The 23,320-nt window shown below is 41.0% G+C and overlaps 1 protein-coding gene across 5 annotated transcripts in view; it reads left to right on the top strand.

Annotated features, from left to right (window-relative positions):
• CAMK4 (calcium/calmodulin dependent protein kinase IV) overlaps positions 1-23,320 on the top strand; it is a 171,428-nt gene that overhangs the window by 106,822 nt on the left and 41,286 nt on the right. The window lies entirely within an intron of this gene.

Raw genomic sequence — 23,320 nt, 5'->3', positions numbered from 1 at the left:
CAAGACTGATTGCAAGGAAGTGTGGACTACTGAGAAACTGGGTAGTGTACGTTACAACATATCTAACCAAAAATCGATTCTCATTGCTCTTCAAATTGCACATACATACACAGAATTACAGTAATATTGAGAGACATCAGAATAAAGTTTGGTGCCAGTAGTTTGAGCAGTTCCTAATGTACCTTCTTCCTCTATATTTTGTGAGGTTTTCAAACATTTGATTTTTTGTACAACTGTTTCACATTCTGTCACTTAGAGAAAAGTATAAAGATTTTTGAGACAAGAAGTTGAAAAGCTTCTAATGGCTACACACACTATTTCTGTGCATTGTCTATCCTCAGTCACTTGTACCTTTTCAATCTGATTTCACACCAGATCTTCACCAACCAGCAATCAGATACTGGGAGAGTACGTAAGAAATTAATTTGTGAAATGTCCAGTCTATATGCTAGCACTGATCACCTTCAGAACAGAAGAGAGGGGACGTGTTGGACAAGAAAAAAAAAACAGTTCAGTTGAGACACTCAGAGTGTTTCAGAGAAACAGTAATATAGAGGCAATTTTACCTTGTGAAACTAAGATGTTAGCAAAGCCTAAGGAGGGATAGATGCTAAACATTTTGCCTTCTGCTCTGCCTGGCAGTCTGACCTCAGAGTCAGCAGGAGGTGCTCTGAATTTTATCCAGTGGCTCTGTGTGGTTGTCTGCAGCAGATGTTTGGGGTGAAGCAGCCACATAGCAGAAAGACTGCAAAGATCTTGGAGCAAACACAAGTGCTCAGAGGTGTGCAAACAGTGCAGATGAGACATGACTGACTTTGGGTGTATTTTCAGATTGTCAGACTTTTCAAACAAGAATCAGCTTTTGATCACATTGAAAAAAGAGAAGTCAACCTGAAGGGCTCTTTCGCAGGATGGTAGTCATGGGGCAGGATCTGTACAGATCATCCACAGAGATGCAGTCTTGAAAGAGCTGTCCTCAGGAAAGGACTGGTGGTGGTGGTTGTTCCTTGTGGAAAGTACCTAGAGGTGAGGAAAAGTTAATGCGGTTACAGCAGTAATGTGATTATTCAGAAGGAACAAACCAGCTTGGGCATATTTATCTGGGATGGTAACGAAATACTCATGGTTTGGTATTATTTGTAAGCCTGTTCACACTAAGATGTGAAACTGGTGTGTGCTGCAGTAACCAAGCATATTGCAAGACCGTCACGTTCACTTCGTGCTACTTTCTGAACAATCTGATGCTTACTGAGTCACTCTCAGCCAAAGCAATCTGAATTATGTATTTAAGTTTAGTGCACAGCATAATGCATTTGTATAAACTTAAAATTGAGTCAAATTATTATTTTATGACCAATTTTTCTTCCAGTCAAAGTGTCCCAGTTAAGATGGTTCTACATTATTTATCATTCTTTTTGCAAAAATGATGAGTAAATTTTGCTGAAAGATCGTTCAGAAGGTGTTTCAGCTCTTTATTTTAAAAGCTAGGAACCAGATGGAGATCTTCTGCTTCTGTGAGTTGTAATAGCTTTGTTGAAATCAGTGGAACACTGAAAGCTAAACCGCTGACCTTTATATGACTATGCAATAATTGGGAGTTCTTTACATCCTTGTGCTAGACCACTAGCTGGGATCGACTGTATTGACGTTTGCTCTCACAACTGGTACTCAATATTGAAGTCCAAGCTGGGAAAGCTGTGGAAGAGGCAGTTCCCAACTTGGGATCCTTACAGCCCACCTGAAAAACTGCGGTAGATAGGGGGTGAAAACTTGACAGAATGGTGTTTGTGAGAAGAACGAGAGTTATTGTTAGAAACTGTAAAATACTGCTGCAGCGGAGTAATCTTTCCAGAATAAAAGGAAATATATCCATAGATCATTCTTAAAACCAAATAATTGTACAATCCCCTCAATAGACCATGCCAATGAATATACTTCTGACACCAGGTAGGCATTTTGACCTTTGCAATTTTCAGAAATTGCTCTTAGCAAGAGAAGCATTCATCCTTGCTTTCCTGAACTGTCTTGAACTGGACTATCTGCTTGACATATAAATCCCTTATTAAGGGCTGTTTCTATAGCAATGAATCTGTCCTCACAATGGATCTTTGACATGAGAGTCAATTATGTCTTCATTTAGAAAAGTTTTTTTTTGAAACCCCTCCAAAAGATTTAATCAAAAGTATAAAGAGGGATTGCAAAAGCACCAGAGCATTTTTGTTCAATTCATTTTGAAATTATTAAACCAAATGGACTAATACTCTTAAGGAAATCCCATAAATCTTCTAGGTATATCTGTTTCTTGTAATATCTGAGTAACTGTAAGTGTAACTCTAACTAGTGTACCAAGAATTATGCAAGCAGAAAATGAATCTTAATCTTCCATGTTACAAACCAACATAAATGTGTCAGACATCTGTCCTCCCGACAACAGAGAAAATAAAAAAACCAGTGTTGTTCTGAAAACCACTGCATCGATTTTCCCCTTTTGCATGTTTTTTCCTTCTGCTGGTTGCATCAAATCCAGTGTTCCCAGTCTATAACGGTATTTGCCCATAGTGGGAACAAATTACCTTTTTTTCTCTCTTCTGCACCTTCCCCTTTTCCATCATTCTTCCATTGTTCTTCATGCTGGGAGATAGCTTCATTCATAATATAAAAGGCGAGCATAAAACTAGAGCAAAACAGTGTTCATCTTTTTAGCTCTTTTGCTGCACTGTTCAGAGCAGGTAGGGAAGTTTTGTTGCATCTCAGAACAGAGTGAATTTTGTTCCTGAGAGAGGATGCATCTGAGGGCAGCCTCTCTTGGCACATCATTGTCCTTTCTCTCCTTCCCAGAGTATCAGATTTATACTGTGTGGTTTTCTTGCATGCTTATTCTGGTAGCAGTTTTTCTGTTTTATAAAATCAACTAATTTCCACACACAGATGTCCTGAGGCCAGATCTTCACTGCCTGACTTGCAGAATGAGTTATTGATGTTATAGGATTCAAATAACCCTTGAAATATTGGTAAAAAAAAAATATTTGCACACTTTTTCACTTAAGATACACCTACTTTATAGCCGGTCAGACTTACGAAAATGACACTGATTTTTTTAATTGTGTACTTTCAAATCTTATGTCATTAAAAAGAAACTGAGTTCTTTCTTGCTTACTCTGTATTAGTGTCAAAGTGATAGGTTTCTGTTTGAGGGTTAAATTACTGTTTTCATTATATTTAAATCTGAAATGAGTTTTAACAGTTTATTGTTTGTTATTAGGGTAGTTACTAGCATGCCTTCTATATGTAGTTTTGAACTCAGCCAGAAGATTCTGAGTTACTTTCACATTTTATAATAGGTTGTTTTCTTATGGCTGGTCGTTATCTTGTCCAGATAGGAACATTTTCCTGAAGCTATATGTAGGACCCCCTCCGTTTTCATTTCTGTTTTTTATTTCAATTTTCTGCCACTTCAAGCTTCATTGTATGACTGCACTTCTATTCATTTCCTTATCAGCTTAAATTCACAGGCAGCACACTGAATTCTCAGCTGTGATTGCAAAGGTAGGGCACTTAGACACTTGCAGTTTTGAGAGGGAGAATCTAGATTAAAGGTTTCTATTCATTTCTGTGAACTTTGATCTGTCCGATAATGAGCTGTATGATAGTAAGTAAGAAACTACTGTGAATGTGCAGTTTGCAAGTATATTTAACAGACCCTGAGGCACTGGTGTGTTTAACGATTAGACCTTAGACCAAATGAGGTAATCAGACTTCTAAAGATCAGCTGAGACCCAATAATTTATTACAATATTTGGGCTTTTGACATTCAAAGAAAAGTGGACATTAGATATATATATATATATATTTTTTAAGTTTCCTTTTTTCTATACAATCATTGAGCTACTGCTTGCTAGGCATAGAGACAACCAATGGTTTTTAGTTTTAGCCACCAGCTACAAGGTGAACTTAACCAGAGTGTAAACATCACAGAATTCTGCAATTTTGAACAAGGCAACTGTGTTACATTATCAATATATACTTATCCCAGCCTAAAAAGGCACACTGTTAGGATCAATAAATGTATTGAGACAAATAGGGAAGAAACCTGGGACTCAGTTCTGTAGAAAATGAGGTTAAATTCCACAAAAGAGAATGGCAGGGCTGCCTAGGTATTATAATACAGGATAAAGGCCTGTGTAAAGTAGTAACAAAATATGGGAATACTGCATGTAAGAGGAGGAATCTTATGCATGATTATAGATATTGAAGAACATTGACTTCCCCTCCTTAGAATATTTTGCTAAAGATCGTCCTTTTAATAGAGGAGATATTTGCACCTTCAGACCTCTCACCATTCCGTGGTGAATCCTGAGTGTTTTCCATTCTCCCTCTGGCAGTAGGGAGTGGTTTTCTGAGGCTGTTCTGGGCATAAATATTGTCCAGGGTACGGTTAGGAAACAACAGTTGTTGTTCTGATCTGAAGCTACCAAAATGCAGCAATCTCTGCTTTTCCAGTGATGGAGGGAGGGGAAATGTAAAATTTTGTCGAATTTTCAGAATGTTTGCTCGAAGTGGTGTTCCAGTAACTTGCCAGATTTAGGGTGTTCATTGAGTATGCAGTCGTTAGTAAAAGGACCAATGCTTGATACTGTTAGATAAGAAGGAATTTGCTGTTCTGGCTGCAATTCTGTGCAAAGGATTATGATGTCATATTGTGTTCCTGACAGCATGGTCTGCTTTTTTTCCATTCTACTTCTAACCCACCAACAAGAACAGGAAAAAAAGCACAGAGATTGTTGGTTTTCAGGTTTTACACTTTCACTCTGGCATGCTCTTCATTTTGGGAAATTTGCATGGCAAAGTTTTGGAAGAAGAGGCAGATAAACACTGAGTTCAAAAGAGGCACAGCAGCTATCTCCAGTTAGAAACACGGTTTGCAATGTAGTTGCGGAAATGTATAATGAAGAGGCTTGTATTTGTTCTCTTTTTCAGGAAAAAACAAAAACGTTGTCAATATGCAGGAGAAATTCTGCACTACTTTTATGATAATTCACGCAGGGAAGAACACAACACAGAAAACCTAAACACTGAATCATTGTGCTAATTCTTCAGCTATATCCTGTCACTGAGGTGGTGTGGAGCACTGTTAGCTTTAAGCTTGTCTGGGAGGTAAGGATTGCTCACAGAAGCTGAACTTGAACCATCAGGGAGATGTAATGTCGATACCCATGTCCCTGAGCTCGGGAGTAGTTCAGAGCAGTTAGTGCCGGTGGCCCAAGTTGTTCAAGAGCTGTCCTGTTCATTCAGATTTTTGTAGCGAAGCAGATCTTGGGGTGTTCAATGCCCCTTTTTAATGGATGAAACACAAACACAAAATTCTTAGTATACGTTTTCCTTATAAGATTATCATTCATAATGTCCTGGAAAACTGACTGTGTGGATATATTTTTTTGCCTAACAAATTTCTCCCTACATATTTGTTGGGTTTGTTTGTTTTACACTTTGTCTTATAATGTGTTGGGTGGTTCTGCACTTCAGTCACGTCAAGTGGGGTGCAAGTGGAGGACATGCAAGAGGTGATTATGGAGTGACTTATTGTCACAAAAAATTATTACTAGGTCTGTACTGGACACCCTGTCTCCTTACCAGTTTTTTGTAATGTGATCTTCATCTTCACCAGCTAGTTTGCTCTCAGTTCAGCAACCATGACTGGAAAACTCCTACCAACATAACTTTACCCAGCAGCAGTCTTTCCTCTCTGATGTCCTTCTGTCACCAAACCTTTTTCAATGCGCTCCATAGCTGTCCATCTAGTCTCCTAAAACTGTGGTCCATGAAGAAAGACCAGAACAATAGGTACACAACTGTACATGTTTCTGGGCTTCTTTACAACAGCTCTTAGTGTTAGCTGCTGGTATTTCAGATAATCCTTCTGTTCTCAGGAAGAGGACTGGTACACAAAAGTCTTTGAATTTCCCTGGATGACACAAAAAGGAGAACCTATTCTGAGTGGAACTGTCCTCCTTTGGTGTCCTGTCACCTTGAAGAATAAGCCAAAACCAAACCAAACCAAAAGACCCTTTCTATCCTTTTTGACTGGGCAGTATTTTCCCTTGGCTTGTTAAGAAAGATAAAGAGGACCAGCCATGTACTTAGCCTGGATTGTGGGGATGGCTTACGGTAGCCATAGTGTTGACACTGCTGAGTGCTCTTCATCCAAGAAGAAATAGTAATTTCATTATACTGTTGACTCTTGTCCTATCCTGTTCAACATAAACACTAAGGTAAAGGCTTTTTGAAGAAGCATTCAAAGGTTAGAACTTATACTTGCTTTACAATGTGCAGTAGTGATATGGTGAAGAACATGGTAGCTTTTGATCTTGGGAGTTCACAGGTGCTATGTAAACACCTATGTGCATTTGGACATGAGTTGTTTTCCATTTTGTGGTAGGGTAGTAGCTTGTGAAGAAAAAGAAGCAGAAGGGTCCAGCAATCCATGATAGGTCTTCTCATGTTTTTTTCAGAAACGTCTGCTGAAAGGTAATCCTTTGGCCTTCTACGGTCTTGTTTCTGGAATCTACATGGGAACATGTGATGAGATTTCTGTGTAACTTTATTTTTATTAGTGTTTGTTCCTTCTTGTGAGCTTGTCATAAGGCTAATGCAACTACATAGAACTCAGTGCGTCAGTGGGTTTAATTGATCCTTAAATTTAAAAGTTCCCATACATGTAGGGAGTCTTCTGGCATTTGTTCTATTTAAGGGGTTTTAGGGGCAAATGAATTTATATTAAATACAGCTGTAGGAAACACAAATAATTCTAATTTTATGATTTATAACCATTTATACTTATAAAATTATTATTCTATTTGTGTAGGCAAATCACAGCATGAAAAAAAATATGGATGTTATTCTTCACAATGAGAAGTGTATACTGTCTGATGTGATTCTGTTTGTAGCCTCTTGAAATAGCATGAATGTCCACTTAAATAATGATTGTAGTAGAGGGTAGAATAAAGAGTGTCTAACAATATTTCTAAAAAGGACTTCCGTAAAAAAATATGCCTCATATGCATAATAAACCCTTTATATCAAACAAGAGTGTCAGACAAGAGTGAAATCTGCAAGACCTACAGCCTATCCAGTGAGACCATGCAATATTGGAATGCTGGGCAGAGAATCATAGAATCCTAGAATTATTTTGACTGGAAGAGACCCTCAGGATCATTGAGTCCAGACATAACCTAACTCTAGCACTAAACCATGTCCATAAGAACCTCATCTAAACACCTTATAAACACCTCCAGGGATGGTGATTCCACCACTTCCCTGGGAAGTCTGTTCCAATGCCTAACAACCTTTTCTGTTAAGTATTTTTTCCTAGGGTCCGATCTGAACCTCCTGTGGTGCAAGTTGAGGCCATTTCCTCTTGTCCTATCACTTGCTCCTTGGGAGAAGGGACCAACACCCTCCATGCTACAACCTCCTTTCAGGTAGCTGTAGAGAGCGATAAGGTCTCCCCTCAGCCTCCTTTTCTCCAGGCTAAACAGCCCCAGTTCCCTCAGCTGCTCCTCATCAGACTTGTGCTCCAGATCATCCACTAGGTTCATTCCCCTCATCTGCACTCTCTCTAGCATCTCAATGTCCTTTCTATGTTGAGGAACCCAAAACTGAACACATTATTCAAGGTGGGTCCTCACTAGTGCCAAGTACAGTGGCACAATCACTTCTCTAGTCCTGCTGGCCACACTATTCCTGATACAAGCCAGGATGCTGTTGGCCTTTCTGGCCACCTGAGCACACTGCTGGCTCATGTTCAGCTGGCTGTTAATCAACATCCCCAGATCCTTTTCTACCAGGCAGGTTTCCAGCCACTCTTCCCCAAGCCTGTAGCACTGCCTGGGGTTGTTGTGACCCAAGTGCGGGATGCAGCATTTGGCCTTGTTAAACCTCATACAGCTGGCCTCAGCCCAACAACCCAGCCAGTCCAGATCCCTCTGTATGACCTTCCTACCCTCCAGCAGATCAACACTCCCATCCAGTTAGTTGTCATCTGCAAACTTACTGAGAGAGAGCACTCAATCCCCTTATCCAGATCATTAATAAAGAGATTAAACAGAACTGGCCCCAATACTGAGCCCTGGGAAACACCACTCGTGACTGGCCACCAAATGGATTTGGCTCTGTTCCTCACAACTCTTTGGTCCCGGCCATCCAGCCAGTTTTTTATCCATCACAGAGTACATCTATCCAGGCCATGAGCTGCAGCTTCTCCAAGAGAATGCAGTGAGATGCGGTGTCAAAGGCCTTGCTGAAGTCTAGGTACACAACCTCCACAGCCTTTCCCTCATCTACTAGTTGGGTCACCTTGTTGTAGAAGGAGATGAGGTTTGTCAAACAGGACCTACCTTTCATAAAACCATGCTGACTAGGCCTGATCGCTTGACTGTCTTGTATGTGCCATGTGATGTCACTCAGCATGATCTGCTCCATGACCTTCCCCAGAACTGAGATCAGACTGGCAGTTCCCTGTATCCTTCTTCTGGCCTTTCTTATAGATGGGCATCATGTTAGCCAACTTCCAGTCAACTAGGACCTCCCCAGAACCTGATGAAATTCAACAAGGGCAAGTGTAGGGTCCTGTACTGGGAAAGAATAACCCCAAGTGCCAGTACAGGTTAGGGGAGGACTTGCTGGAAAGCAGCATTGTGGAGAAGGATGTGGGAGTCCTGGTGGACCATGAGTCAACAATGTGCTCTTGTGGCCAAGAAGACCAATGGATCCTGGGTGCATTAGGAAGAATGTGCCCAGCAGGTCGAGGGAGGTTCTCCTCCCCCTCTACTCTTCCCTGGTGAGGCCGCATCTGGAGAACTGCATCCAGTTCTGGGCTCCCCAGTTTAAGAAGGACAAGGAATTACTGGAGGGAGTCCAGCGGTGGGCCGCAAAGATGATGGGGGGTCTGGAGCATCTTACAAGAGAGCTGGGTCTGTTAAGCTTGGCGAAAAGAAGGCTGAGAGGGAATCTCATCAATGTTTATAAGTATCTCAAGGGTGGGTGTCGAGACAATGGGACCAGACTCCTTTCAGTGGTGCCCAATGGGCAACGGGCACAGACTGAAACATAGGAAGTTCCATATGAACATGAGGAGAAACTTCTTTACTTTGAGGATGTCAGAGCGCTGGAACAGGCTGCCCAGAGAGGCTGTGGAGTCTCCTTCTCTGGAGACATTCAAAACACACCTGGACACATTCCTGTGCAATCTGCTCTGGGTGAACCTGCTTTAGCAGTTGGGTTGGACTAGATGATCTCCAGAGGGAGAAATAAGGGAACAGTCTTTTTGTTTGCTTGCGTATACCTTGTTATAATCACAGTCAGTGAAGGCAGACAGGGCCGATGGCTGGAATGGTATCAAGGTTTGTTTTGCAGGCTAGTGATATACATTATTCCCTTGAATCTGAACTGTAGGTATTGCCATGGACATGGCATACATCTTAATGACTTGTGGGGAGAAGTAACTGTATTCATCCTAAGGCATTGGTGTTGGGTTCTTTTAATTAAGAAAATAATTGCCATTTGATGTATTCTGGGCACGAAGTGTTTATTTCTTCAAATCTTTTTTGTGAGGCTTGAAGGTGAATCCTCTCAGAGAGGGGTAATTTAACACAACACATACAGAGAGGACTCCATGGAAGCCAAAAAATCATCTCAGCCTTTTTCTCTGTTTCATGACAGTATTTTAAAAGGGGCTTCTTGAATGTCCTCAGGAGACCTGGCGATCACATTACTGTCAGGAAGAAATAGGCAAGCAGGTGAACTGTCAAGTTATGTAGGATGCCTATTGAAGTGCAGCCACTGCCTGGGAGAGGAAGGCATTTGTGTCCTAAATGTGCGATTTCTGAAGGAATGTTAAGTAACGGTTTAATACATAAGATAATCTGTTTAGAGAGAGAGAGCATTATGAATGAATAGATTAATAATTTTGCTAGCTTACATTCATTCATTCTTCTTGTTTGTTGTGAACAGATTTAAAAGTAATTTTTCTTGTTAATGATATGTTCAAAATGTTGGAAGGGAAATAGAGTGGGTTTTATTATCACACCAGCCTGATTTATCGGTACCTTGATTCAGATTTATTTTGTCAAAAACACTTCAGAGACGTGTTTTAAGCTGAGTGCAAAGCTCTTTTTTGCAGCACAGAGAAAAGATTTACAGTCAAAACAGTCTGGCAATGCTACCATCAGCAATAAGGAAATGAGGGCATTGTATTTGCTATTATCTCTAATAGAGGAAATGGAACAAGCGTTAATGATCATGCTGCAGATTTACTGTATTACAGTTAATGTCCAGTGCAACAAAAAGTCAGGGTCATATTTGCTAAGTTGTTATCATCTTAAATTATGCTTTCATATAAGTAAGATGTCCTTCTCTCATTTTGGAAACAAGTTACTACATTATTAGTTTTGAAAAATACTTCAAAATAGCAATGAAAGTGATAAACTAGCTCTTGTTTTAACTTACAGTACACCACAAAAGCAGTACCAAATGCTGCTGGTTTTGAGGCAGTGCCTGCACTTGATTCTTATTCCAGGAAACTGACACACGGGGAGGTTGTTGTCTAAGAGCTGGCTAAGGACTGAAGGATTCAACCTCTTCCCAATTCATCTCAGGCAGATGCGCAGTTTGCCTGTACCTTCATTTATAAGATGGGTTGTTGGAAACATTGTATGAAGAGTATGCTGACACAGTCCAAAGGCTGTGTCTCTGTGCCTGGTTCACTGATCTTCAGGGCATCATTTGGCAATGGTCTGGCCATCCCCTTCAGAAGGGGAGCAGCCTGGCATGGGAAACAAGCTATGTGCTGACACTGGGCTTGAGACTGCATCTTGGCTTTAGACGGCCACCTGTTTCTTCTGTATGTTACTGAGCATACTCTTAGCAATTAATATAGTACAAGTAAAGGAAAAAGACTGGCTTTCTCTCAGACTTTAGCCTCCTAATACTCTTGTATTATTGTATTTTTTGTTGCACATATTGTGGAAATTGTCATGCAGGGACATGACACACAAGTATCTGTCCCTAAGGAATGTAAATAGTGTACAGTCTATGTCTACATGTCACTGTAGGTGCCTGGCAGGACTCTGAAGGCTGGGGAAGCTCCTAAAGCATCCTGGAAGCCTCACGTACTATGTAAAAACAATAAAAAACTAGCAATTGAGTGCTACAGAAAGGGTCAAGAAGGATTCATGGTAGTTCCCAATGGAGACTGAGAAGGTCTTGCCTCAGAAATTGCCCAAGGAGAAATATCAGAATAGGAATGCACCCAGCTGTGTGTTAGTAGACAGATGAGAAATGTTAACTGGCACTGCAGGAGTGTCACCTGTAACTACTGCTCTTTATGCAAACTGTGCAACCTTGATAAAGTGATAATAGTGTGGACAGATATTACATTATTTTCTAAGGGCTAAAAGGCATCTAGTTAATTGTTACGTTAAATTCCCTAAAACTTTTCTAAGGTTTGAGGAACCGTAGAGGGATTTAATGACTTTTAGAGAAACCAGTATGGTGAGAAAGGCCTGAATGCACCTGTCCTCTGCGCAAACACCAACCAGAGGACAGGAGAAACCCCAGTCCCTGCAGTATGCTACCAGGCACAAAATCGCTTCCCCAAGGAACCAGCACAGAGTGGCAGCACCTTTGCAGAAGTCACTGCTTTATCCTTGAGAAGATTTACTGAAGCATAAGGAAGCCTCTTTCTTCAGCTCTCCCTATCCACACAGCTGTTGTTCTGTCTCCCGAGCCTGCCATGCCTGCAAACCTAAGCGAGGACAGGCTTGTCTCCCTGTGTCTTGCTATTCCTGCCTCAGTAATCATCGTAAGGATAAAAACAGATGGATTGTTCAGAAGCAAATTGCAAGTGAACCTGTGAAATGAAAGACGTGCAAAAAAATTGCTCAATAGTACTATTATAGCCTTGCGCAATTTTTAGTCTCCAATTTCATAGTACTGGACTGACTAGATAGCAGGCTGTCAGCAAAATGGCTATTTACAAAATTACATTTGTTCATGAGGTAATATGGAAACTTACCCAAATCTCCGTGCTTGTGGTTTGAAGAAATGCCAGGAGATTTTCTGCTGTCTTCAGAGGAGACTCCTGGCTTGCCAAGGGACTGGCGTGAGCTAAGATGGACTCACACCAGTCATTCTCAAACAGGCTGTGTAATAACTTATCTGTCATTGTTTCATATAAGTGGCTCCATTTCTGTGGCCCTGACAGCATGCGTGAAACAAAATTCCTTACTTATTAACTTAGGATTCCTTACTGTTCCCCTGAAATGCCAGCAACTGTAGACATTTTACATCTTGTAATGAATCTAGTTTTCTCCTTCTTAATTTACTCTTTCCTGATACTTTTTATGTCTCTTTGTAACTGGTTCTCATACTAGTTTGCTGGCATGTGCAAGTTGCTTTCTGAATTCTTTTACCTCCATTTTTAGTGTTTCTCAATAACAATCAACAAAAATAAGGAGTATCTAGGCTTTAAATTACACACCTACCTTCTTCTCAGTTGAGATTTTCACAGGCTCCTGTGTCTGATGATCCAGAGTCTGACAGAGATGAATAATGCTGATGATGTTTTCAGGAATCAGTGCCACTTCACACTTATCACATAGTGCACAGCCAGTGGTAGTTCGATTTCTGGGCACTGACAAATTTGATTCCTTGGTGAAGAGTGCTGGATGTGGGGGGGTTTGGTGGATTTTCTGACACAAGTTCTTATGCAGTAGTAATGATGGGCAGGAGATGGAGTGTAAACAAACAGTAAATTTAATTATCGGAATGTGCTTTTTCAAATACCTTGCTGAGCTGAGTCCATCTGATAAGCAGCAGTAGCAGAAAATCAGTATGCTGTCAGTTAGGAAGTAAACATACACATCTTTTTTTGCTTGGGTTTTAAAATTATTTTGTGGTACTGTTGTGGTTTCCCAGATCGATAGAGTATTATCATACTACGTAATTATTATCGTACTTTATGGTAATAAAATATGGTAATTCTGGATTTTATTTTAGTGTGCGGTATTTAGTAACTGTAGAGCTAGGTACCATACACTATCAGGGATGCAAGTCAGTCCTTTTTCTTGCACCTGATTGTGCCAACTTCACTGATGTTCTTGTATCTTTCTATGTGACACATGGATGCATGATTTTATGTTGCTATAAAGAACTTTGAAAGGCATGCAGTAAAAAACTCTCAGTTTTAAAGCCTTAAAATTATGTCCTGCATTTAAAAATCAAGATTTAATATAAAACTCTGTTATGATGTGATTAGGTGTATTATGGAACATTGTTGCTAACAAAAAATTCAGCGTGTTTTTCTGTGCAGATACAACACCCCAGAATAAGCTTGCATGTGTGATTGTCTGGAAGGATGGATAATTGAACAAACTCACAAACTAGAAACTTAACCGCTCCACGTCTCTCATAAATAGGAGTTCTCTCTTCCTGCAAGCGTGCTTCATTGAAGCATCTTTAATTTGAGCACTACATGAGTATGCATGTGTATATACTGAAGGTGCATCTTGTAGTCTTTCTCTTGGTGACAGGACTAGAAAGATCCCTTTTCTCTTCCTAGCTGCTTAATTTTTTCAACCTAGGGAGAGAGATGGTTGGTAAAGTCTCAAAGTTTCCTGTAAAATGTAGTTGAAATTGGTCAATTGGCTGAGATGGAGCAGACAGACTCCTAACATCTTCTTCCTCAAAAAATAAAGGCTAGAAGACAAATATGATGCTGCTAATGTCCTGAAGAGCAGATCTGTGGAAACAGGGTTTCTCTCTCCTACTGTCTTCATCTCAATCCTTGTTTTTGCTTCTGAGATCCTCCCTCCAACTCATTTCTCATTGGAAATCCAGAGCTGGGAGGATCAACAAGCAGACAAATGCTGATTCACTGCTGCAGGCAGCCAAAGCACCACAGCTCCCTGCCTGATGGCAACTGATGCTCACTTAGTGGTGAGACACAGACATTCCCTTGAGAGGTGCTTCTACCACTCAGCTGCTGCTTCCGCTTCAAGTTCACAGGGTCCTGCCACCACCATGCAGCAGCAGATGGAGGTTCCTGTCCTTTCCGTGCTGGTGCAGGTGCTTATGCAGATGTGCATGGCTGGGGTCTGCCAGCATCTCTATTTTCTCTGCAGGAATTGCTGGAGGGGCAATGCCCCTCCATGCCGGATACTTTCCCCAAATGCCAATCTTCAAATGATGCAACACACTGATGCCGTGTACTCTATACCCAGTGCTGGGGTTTTGCAGAGAACAGAAGACAAGCAGGACAGACTGCCGTAGCTCACATGAGTGTTAACTCATAGTCCAGCAGCTAAAATTATTTCTGTCGTGGTGAACCATCTTGGGTGTTACAGCACAGCAGGCTGCTTTCAGTGCTTCTGTAATGAATGCCACGTGTATGCCGTTCAAACACAGCAAACATCAGCAGCTACATTCACATAAGAGAAAAGAAAAGGGCTGCAGTTCCATCTAACGACACAGCATTAACCCTTCATGCTGCTTGTAACCATCTGGGACAGCACATCTCAGTCATGAGGGATCCATTTACCATTGCTTGTTCCCTTGTTTGAATGTGAGGATTTTGTGGCAAAACTGATGAGGAAGAAATGTAAAAGAGAGTTCCATCTTCTCCATTATTAAATACATTCAAAACAGTGGACAAAGATTCAGAGTCCATTCAGAAAGTGATGTCTTGGCAGTATTTATTTTGTAAATTATGGATTCTGCTGTTCGCTGGTAAATCAAACAGGTGAACATAAGCCATGTTTTGTTGGTAAGAACAGCATAGTGTTGACGAAAGACTCTGAAGAAATCAGAGATGATCTCACTAATTTAAAGGATTTATCTGGTTTTCTGTGCAAGCATGACTCCCTGCAATAACTTTATATGTGTGGTTGTCTAGAAGGACAAACCTGTCAAAAGTAACTAGTAAATCCACAAATAAAAAGCTTCAGTCTCTAGTAGGCTCTGAATTTTTTTATCAGATAGCGTGAAGAAGAATCTGTTAATATGTAAAGAAGCCAACTCAAAGACAAACTGTTATAAATTTTTTCTTTAAATACCTGTCGCGGTTGAAATGGACAAATTACATAGACCAAGTTCTTCCAGGATGAAAGTAGTAGATGCCATTTATTGCCGCAAGTGCATTTTTATACAGTTTTACCAATTCATGTGTCTCTTCACTATTGGTTACAAGTTACAACAGTAACATCTCATTGGCTATGTTTGCTATCATCAATGTTACTCTTTTACTCCCTTCTCTCTCACGGGTACATCCTTAACATCTCCAGATACTCCTTTACTCCCATCTTTCTCATGGGTAAGCCTTAACATCTTCAATGCTAATTTCCGTTCGATGCCCTCCATCAGGGAATCCAAGGACACATCATAGTCCCACAAATACGCATGTGGTCAATGAAACTTGCAGCGAGCATCAGCTCTGGTATGTCACTTTTGAATCTAAAATAACTATTTCCAGCCCTACTTGTTTTTGCACTTGTTTCCATGTGAGACTGCCGCTGTCCTGTGCTGAGTCATCACAAGTGGTAGCAGTGGAGGTGTTCAAGCTGCAACTTACCTAAGCTGAATTTCAAAGTAGGGGTTTTCAGACGATGCCCTGTTTAGCCAGAGTGCAGACCTGCTTCCTTTTCAGACTTGCTGCCTTTTCTACATCTCTGCCCATGCCCTGGAGGAAGCAGCAGACTGAAGCAGGTATGTATCTGAGCAGATCTTGAGTGTCTGTTTCAGGAACAAATGGAAGATGTGTTTTAGTGAGATGAAGAAACGTTGAAATAGCTTAATAAAGGTATTTTCCAAACTATCAAGTTGGGTAAACAGAAGAGTGATATAGCTGGGTTCATATTGCTGCAAGAGCATTTGTTGAGAAATAGCTATTGAAATAGCCAGTAAAACATGTCTCTTTTGAGGTCTTTTTAAGCTCTGTTACAGGTAACCCAGTAATCTAAGTTGAGGACCACATGTTGGGGCTCTTTGCTTGTGCCCCTCTCTAGCAGGATGGTGCTCTAAGGATGCTCTGTGACTCACGTCACACATCAGGCTTTGGAGTTGACAGGCATCAGCGTGGCTTTGGCAGGCTGGTCTCTGCTCCTGGTGTCCCCACCACCACACAGGTGTGCAAGACATACCCTGTGGGCTACGTGGCTTCCTGTGCTCTAGCTTGCGGACAGCTTCACCAAGAAACAAATGCCAAAGCCAGCTGGGTTTAGATGGATTTAGATTTCTGACTCAGATAATTCTGTCTTCCCCAGTTAGCCTTTAATCTGGGAAAGCAAAAATTGATTTAATGCTACCACCCTTCAGGTCTGATGTACTCAATATGATGTAGTTAAACTGTTACACAGAATGGGCATGTGGCTTTTTAAAAGCAAAATATTCCTCTCTAACTATGTTGCATTTTACTTTCTGTTCTTCAGAGAGGGTTTGTTTGTTTTGTTTTGGTTTGGTTTGTTTTTCTGTTGTAAACATTTCTTTTTATTGTTTCTTAGAATTGTTTTTTTTTTCTGCATGAAATACAGACCAATGTATCTAAATAGTGAAAAATCATGGACTGGTTCATAGAGTTCTGTAAGTTTTCAATTTGATTGATATGTTGGGTTTGATCTGGGCAAGGAAAATTCCATTCTTTGATATGGGAGAGCACAGCTGATGAAAAAAAAAATAATTCCCTGGGCTGTTGTTTTCAAACACTAACAGTTTTCCTCAGAGAGCTGGAGTTTGTTTCAGAGCTGTGTCCAATATGTTGCTTGTCTGGCAACAGTCTTTGGCTGAAACCCTTTCATGCAGCTATGTAAATGTAAAAAGAAATGGCCCTGTCAGAGCAAGATAGCTCTTTATGCTTCCTTGCTCGTCCTTCCATCAGCAATCATAAGAAAAAAAGCCTTCTTCATAGCCCTTCACCAAAGATCAGCTAAAATCGTCCCTGACACAGCCCCTTCCAAAAGTCTCCTCTGCAGCCGGAGACAATGAGAAGAGCCTGGCAGCTCTTGGGACGTGACACCCTTAAGAGCCCAAAGTGCCCACAAAAGCTTGGTCATGAAAACTGGTGCACAGAGCATGCACACAAGTGTGGCCTTGGCAGCAGGGACTGCAGACATGTTCGTCACTGGCCTTCTGGACTGTGTTTCTTGTTCTGTTGACACTGCAGCCCTCAGGGAAGTGCACATTTTTGTTTTTGTTTTTTTTTTTTTTTAATTAGAAAAAGCAGTTTGTATTTTATCAATATTCTGAGCTCTGAATCACACGTGGAGAAGGAAGCTGTGTACTGGGACAAGGAGATGCAATCCTTCACCAATGTACTTGGGTGTATCAGAAACCATATGGACCTTCTCTGCCATTCCTCTTGTGATCCTGAGGAGGGGACAGCTGCATTCATGCTTTTGAGTTGATCAATGAATGCAAAAAAATGCAGGATGGGTGGCTGTAAATACTCTCCAGTTCCTAAAAGTATGGACCCTTCCTTACACAGTCCAGCCTGCCAGCAGAGAACTACGAAGAAGCACGCATCTAAAAAGTTGGGATATCCAGTCCCAGCTCTGAGCCCCTCTCCGGATGCAATGTTTTCTACCGAAACAGAACTGAATCTAGCTTTATGCCTGTTGTCCTTCCCATCCACTGCAAGTATAGGCCCTTAAAGCTATTTAGATTTGCAGTAGGAGTAACTGCATGAAATGTGAGAATAAGCTGTAGCACCTTACGTATTGTATTTTCCTTCGGCTGATAACCATTTTGATTTCCTCTTAATTTTATACTTAAATGTGTAATATTTATTTGAAAGTAGCAAAGAAGTATACAAAAGTGGAACGTTCACATGTGGATTGTGCTTTTGAGAAGCTGCTAAGCTACTCTTCTTTCTGTGATGTTTGACAATGCAAGCAATTGTACTTAACATTTCATGAGAATTAGCTTCAGGGACTGCTGTTTCTGTAATAATGCAAACATATGGGATCTTATAGTCAGAATGGCTAGTTGATTTTCATTGTGTGGTTTCACTAAATAATTATTTACTAATATATAGTGATCAGAGGATAATGTACGATGAGATAGCTCTGAAATCCTCTGTGGTTTTCTTCACATCTGACCCAGAAAAATACCACTCTTCATCATTGGTAACTTACGGGGAAGGTAATGTTTTTCAAAGTGGAAGATATTATGACTTTCTTTACTGATTTGCATGTTTTTTTGTCCAGTGTCAGGAGGTTCAATCCCAAGTTGCCTTCTAATCCTAGTAATGTTTACTTTAAATCAAGATCTGTTATCCCTGTTGCAGTGGATAGGAAAGAAGCTCCAGTAAGTCAAGTGTTACAGGAATTGCAACTCCCATCTCTGCCCTTGGCTGTTATTTGGCCACAAGAAAAGGCTCCAGTTTTCCCATCCTCACTACTGAGGATCATTTAGGTCTCAAGTTCAAATCACAGAAGCTTTAAAGAGCCTGTTTCTTTAAAGAAAGATGTAAATAGGATAGATACTGCTTTTAGGCAGGAAGGAGTTTGTGAGCACCACTGCACTTCTATGCAGGAGTGTCATTGACCATACAACCATGGCCCGAGGAAGGTGAAGATATTTTCAGGACACTTTGAAAGGATCTTCTGCCATTGGGACCTTTCATTGGGGCAGACAGCTCTGATGACCACTTCATGGGCAGAGTTTGTCTTACATGTGGTGAAGTCATGGTATCTAGAGATAACGGTTACAGTATGTTTGTGAAGGAATGTACGTTAACCACATGGAAATGCACTTTGAACTTGACCACGCTTCCTTGTGATCTAGTGTAGGGTTTCTTTTGTTGCATTTCCCCTGCATTTTGTGTTAATTTTCTTTTTTCTAAGTGGGGGAACATCGATAAAAAATACCTTCCTTCTAATAGCTAATGTGTTTATTTTAATAGGTAAATGAATTTAGGTGCTGATTTTGTTAATAACACTCACGGGCTTGTTCTATTCCTTAGACATCAACACTGATTTAGAGTGTACAGGACTTACATTTTAATTAATTAGAAAATTGTTTACTGTGATTTAGTAATATAGCTCCATTTTTGTATTTCAAATAAGTCTTCCCAGACCAAAGAATTCTGCATGTTGAATAAATGCAGCCTACTGAAATACAATATTAGAAATAAATTTAATTGTCATAAATCATAGAAGTCTAGAATACCAGATTGAAAGGGAGATCAACAATCATCTGGTCCAAAGTTTCTTGGCAAAAGCACAGTCTAGACAAGATGGCCCAGCACCTTGTCCCACCGAATCTTGAAGGCATCCAATGTTGTAAAATCCACCACTTCCCCAGGAAGGTTGGTCCGATGGCTGGTTGTTCTCATCCTGAAAAATTTCCTTCTTGTGTCCAACTGGAATCTCCCCAGGAGTAACTTGCACCCATTACCCCTCATATCTTCCATGTGACTGCTTGTAAAAAGGGAGTCTCCATCTGCTCTGTAGCCACCCTTTAAATACTGGAACCTGGTCCTGAGGTCTCCCCTAAGCCTTCTTTTCTCAAGGCTGAACAAGCCCAGTTCTCTCAGCCTTTCCTCATGTGGCAGCTTCCCAGTCCTTTGATTGTCTCTGTGGCCATTCTGTGGACCCTCTCCGGCCTGTCCACATATTCTTTTTGCATAGCAGGGACCAAAACTGAACTCAGTATTCCAGGTGTGGCCGACAAGCGTTGAGTAGAGCTGCATAATGACTTCTTTATCTCTGCTGCTGATGGCCTTGCTAATGCTGCCCAGCATCCTCTTGGCCTTCTTTGCTGCAGCAACAAACTGTTCACCCATACTGAGCTTCTTGTCCACCAGGACCCCCAGGTCTCTTTCCACAGAGCTTCTCCCAGCCAGATAAATCCCAGCCTGTGCTCTACTCCTGGATTATGTTTTCCAGGTGCAAGATGTTACACTTGTCCTTGATAAACTTCCTAAGGTTCTTGTTAGCCCATTCTTCCAACCTGTCCATGGTGGCTCTCCCTTCCAAAGTGTCCACTTCCCCACCTAGTTTGGTGTCATCAGCAAACTTCATCAGAGTACACTTGATACCATCATCTAGATTACTTATGAAGATATTAAACAGCATTGGACCCAATGTGTGTCCCTGGGGGGCCCCACTTGTGACAGGCTACCAGTTATTAAAGTGTTGCTTATATGGCATTTGACCAAGCTCCCTTACCCTATTTCAACATAAAAAAGAAAAGACTGTTTTGGAAAATGAGCGCGCTGTGAGATGTGACATGGGACAACTGGAACACACCCAGCACCAAGTCTGGCTAAAAAGGTCTGAGGCCATGCTGGGTTAACTGGAGCCCTTTCAGAGGCTGGCAAGTATTCTCCTCCACAAGTAGGGTGTGCATGGCAGGCAGCTTGTTGCAAAGGGTGGTGTCACCAAGCAGCTGTTCTGCAGTGTCCTGCTGCCCACTTCTGCGTCTCGCTGAGGTGAATTTGCCACCTCCAAGTACTCAGAGCAGTAGCCATGCATGCTGCCTTGCCTGGGTCAGGGAGGATTGCTTGGAGTTTCAGTTGTGCCCTGTTGGTTAATGGAAAAGAGTAAAATAAATCTTCAGAATTTCATTTTAGCAGATTGAAAATTAAAAAAAAAAAAAAAAATCCGCAATGCTGATAATGCACTCTGTGTTGTTAGTGGATATAACTCTTGTTTTGGCCTTGATGGGTAGAATTAAAGGCATTTTGTTGACCACAGGCTGCGTGAGCTTCTGTCTCCTCTTCATGTAGTGAAGGTCAGGAGAGGGAATATCCTAAAAGGCTGTGCAATAGAGAGCAACATAGTAAGAGTGAATGTTAGTTTGAATTCTTCTAATGTGTTTCTGCCTTCAACCACCATTGCAACAGAAATTTCTTATGCAGGATTTGCCTTGAGTAGGCAGTATTCTTAAAGCAAAGGAAATGGTGTTTTCAGATATGGTTGGAAAATAATAAATACAAATGGCCTGCAGCCATTTACAAAAAAAAAAAAAAAATTCTTCTTGACTTTTAAAATTAAAGCTTCTTTTAGTATTTAAGGACTTTTAGTATTTTATTTTTGGCATATCTCCTGAAAAGAAGTAGTTTGTCTTGAGGAAAGGACTGAGATGTCACAGATTCACATATTTTAATGTGCAGTATACAGAGACATGTATTCACTCTTTAAGATGCAATATGTATAACCTCAGGTGTTGTATGCTGATAGGCTTTGGCTGAAGCAAGTAGAACTGTGTCAAAGACTGAAGACTTTAGACTTGAGATTTCAGGTCCTGTCCTGAATTTTAGAATACTTCAGTTTTGCCTAGAGTTTTCCTAAAACTACAGTTTTTCCTAAGGCTTTTATTAACTCATTGTGGCATACTTAGTTCACAGTGGGTAATCATACCTCCAGAATCAATCCCTCTCAATTTCATGAAGAGTTGTGCAGAGGGAAGGAAGATGCTCTGAATGAGGAAATACAAACCTATATGCCCTCTCACACTAAAACATAATACTTTCCTGTGTTATCCAGCATTTTGCTCCTGAATTCCTGTTGGAAACCTGTTCTCATTCCAGTGATTAGGGAACAGCTGAGGGTTTTCATTCCTCCTTCCATCTCGTCCATTCTAGATGTTTACCTGCTGTCATGAGAAACAGAAGTTGTTTCCCCTCCAAGCCTACAACTTCTGTTAAGCTAAATAAGCCCATATGTTTGACCTTGGCTCATAAGGGCATGGGCTTCAGGGTTGATAGATTTCTTACTGGGAGATCCAAACCTGATTTTAACTATTATGGGAGAACTTCAATCTCAAATACCATGGGAGGCACCCATGTTCAAGGTAAAATATTTCAAAATGGAACAAAGTCTCCTGATCACTTAGCTAGACCTTATCTTTACACATATCCCTTCATAAAATTGAAATAATGCATCCCACTTATTTTTTTTCTTTGGCAAAATGAGAATGTTCAAGTTCTCCAACAATCCCTGCTTGTTCTTAAATCCAGAAGAAGCTCAATATATACGTTTGGTGTTACAGCATATGCTAGCCCAGCCATCAGCCTGTTTTGGCATCTGGTCTAATGACCCTTGTGCAGCAGCACCTCTCGCTGTGGAAATACCTCCTCTGCTACATCCAAGGACTGCATTTGTATGTACACATCTTGTACATCTAGAATATACACCTTGAGATGTATAAATACACGTAAGTTGCTCTCCTTCTCTTGCATTTCCAGCTGATGACTCCCCATCTGTGTGCTTGGCATCGTGATACAGATGTCCAGTAACAGAAATGATTACTACCCTTGAGAGAAGTTGGTATTTTGCAGACCTCTGTGGACCTGCCAATACTGAATGCTGTTCATTTCTTGCAGTCACATGAAACTGTTTATCTTTGGTGTGCGAGGAAAATGGCAGAGCTGTGTGTATTACAGGATGCACTGCCAGGATGCTGAAAGATGCTTAAAGGTGGATGGGAGCTGGTGCTTAATACAGATCTTGGTGAGAGTATCTGGGTAAGCGAAGCAGTGCAAGGGGGTGTGAGAGACCTGAGCAGAAAGAAGTGGAGACACTAAAACAAAGAGTCAGGGTCCTAGTAGATAAGAGGGGCAAGCCCCCAAGTGAACAAGAAAATGCAAGTGGCTTGTGTGTGGGATGAAGGAGAGAAAAGAAAAAAAGGTACCTGGAAACCAGTTTAAAAACAAACAACAACAAAAAAAAAAACCCACAACAGCAACAGAAGCAAAGATGGATTATAGGCAATCTCTAGGATGATGCAAAAGTAATTGCGGTTTTGGACCATGAATTTAAAATCATTATAATTAGGCTCAAACACATCTTTATTCATCAAAATGGGAACCATTACAGTCAACATGTTTTTGCCAATGAGAAATAAGTTTGTTTATTCCTGTAGCGTAAAAATCCATGCTTTGGGATTCAGCAAACTCTTGGAAAGCAATTTCTGCATCCTGCTGGTTGCGGAAGAGTTTTCCCTGGAAAAAGTTGTTGAGATGCTTGAAGAAGTGGTAGTCAATAGGCAAGAGGTCAGGTGGATATGAGGGATGAGGTGAAACTTCATAGCCCAGTTTGTTTAACCTTTGAAGCACTGATTGTGCGACGTATGGTCAGGCGTTGTCATGGAGAAGAATCAGGCCCTTTCTGTTGCCCAATGCCAGATGCAAGCATTGTAGTTTTTGGTGCGTCTCATATATTTGCTGAGCATACTTCTCAGATGTAATGGTTTCACCAAGATTCAAAAAGCTGTAGTGGATCAGACTGGCAGCAGACCGCCAAACAGCGACCATGACCTTTTTTTGGTG

This window comes from Columba livia, chromosome Z (assembly GCF_036013475.1).
Source record: "Columba livia isolate bColLiv1 breed racing homer chromosome Z, bColLiv1.pat.W.v2, whole genome shotgun sequence".
NCBI classification, from domain to species: Eukaryota; Metazoa; Chordata; class Aves; order Columbiformes; family Columbidae; genus Columba; species Columba livia.
The sequence above is the reverse complement of the archived record's forward strand: the minus strand, read 5'-3'. Positions and strand labels throughout refer to the sequence as shown.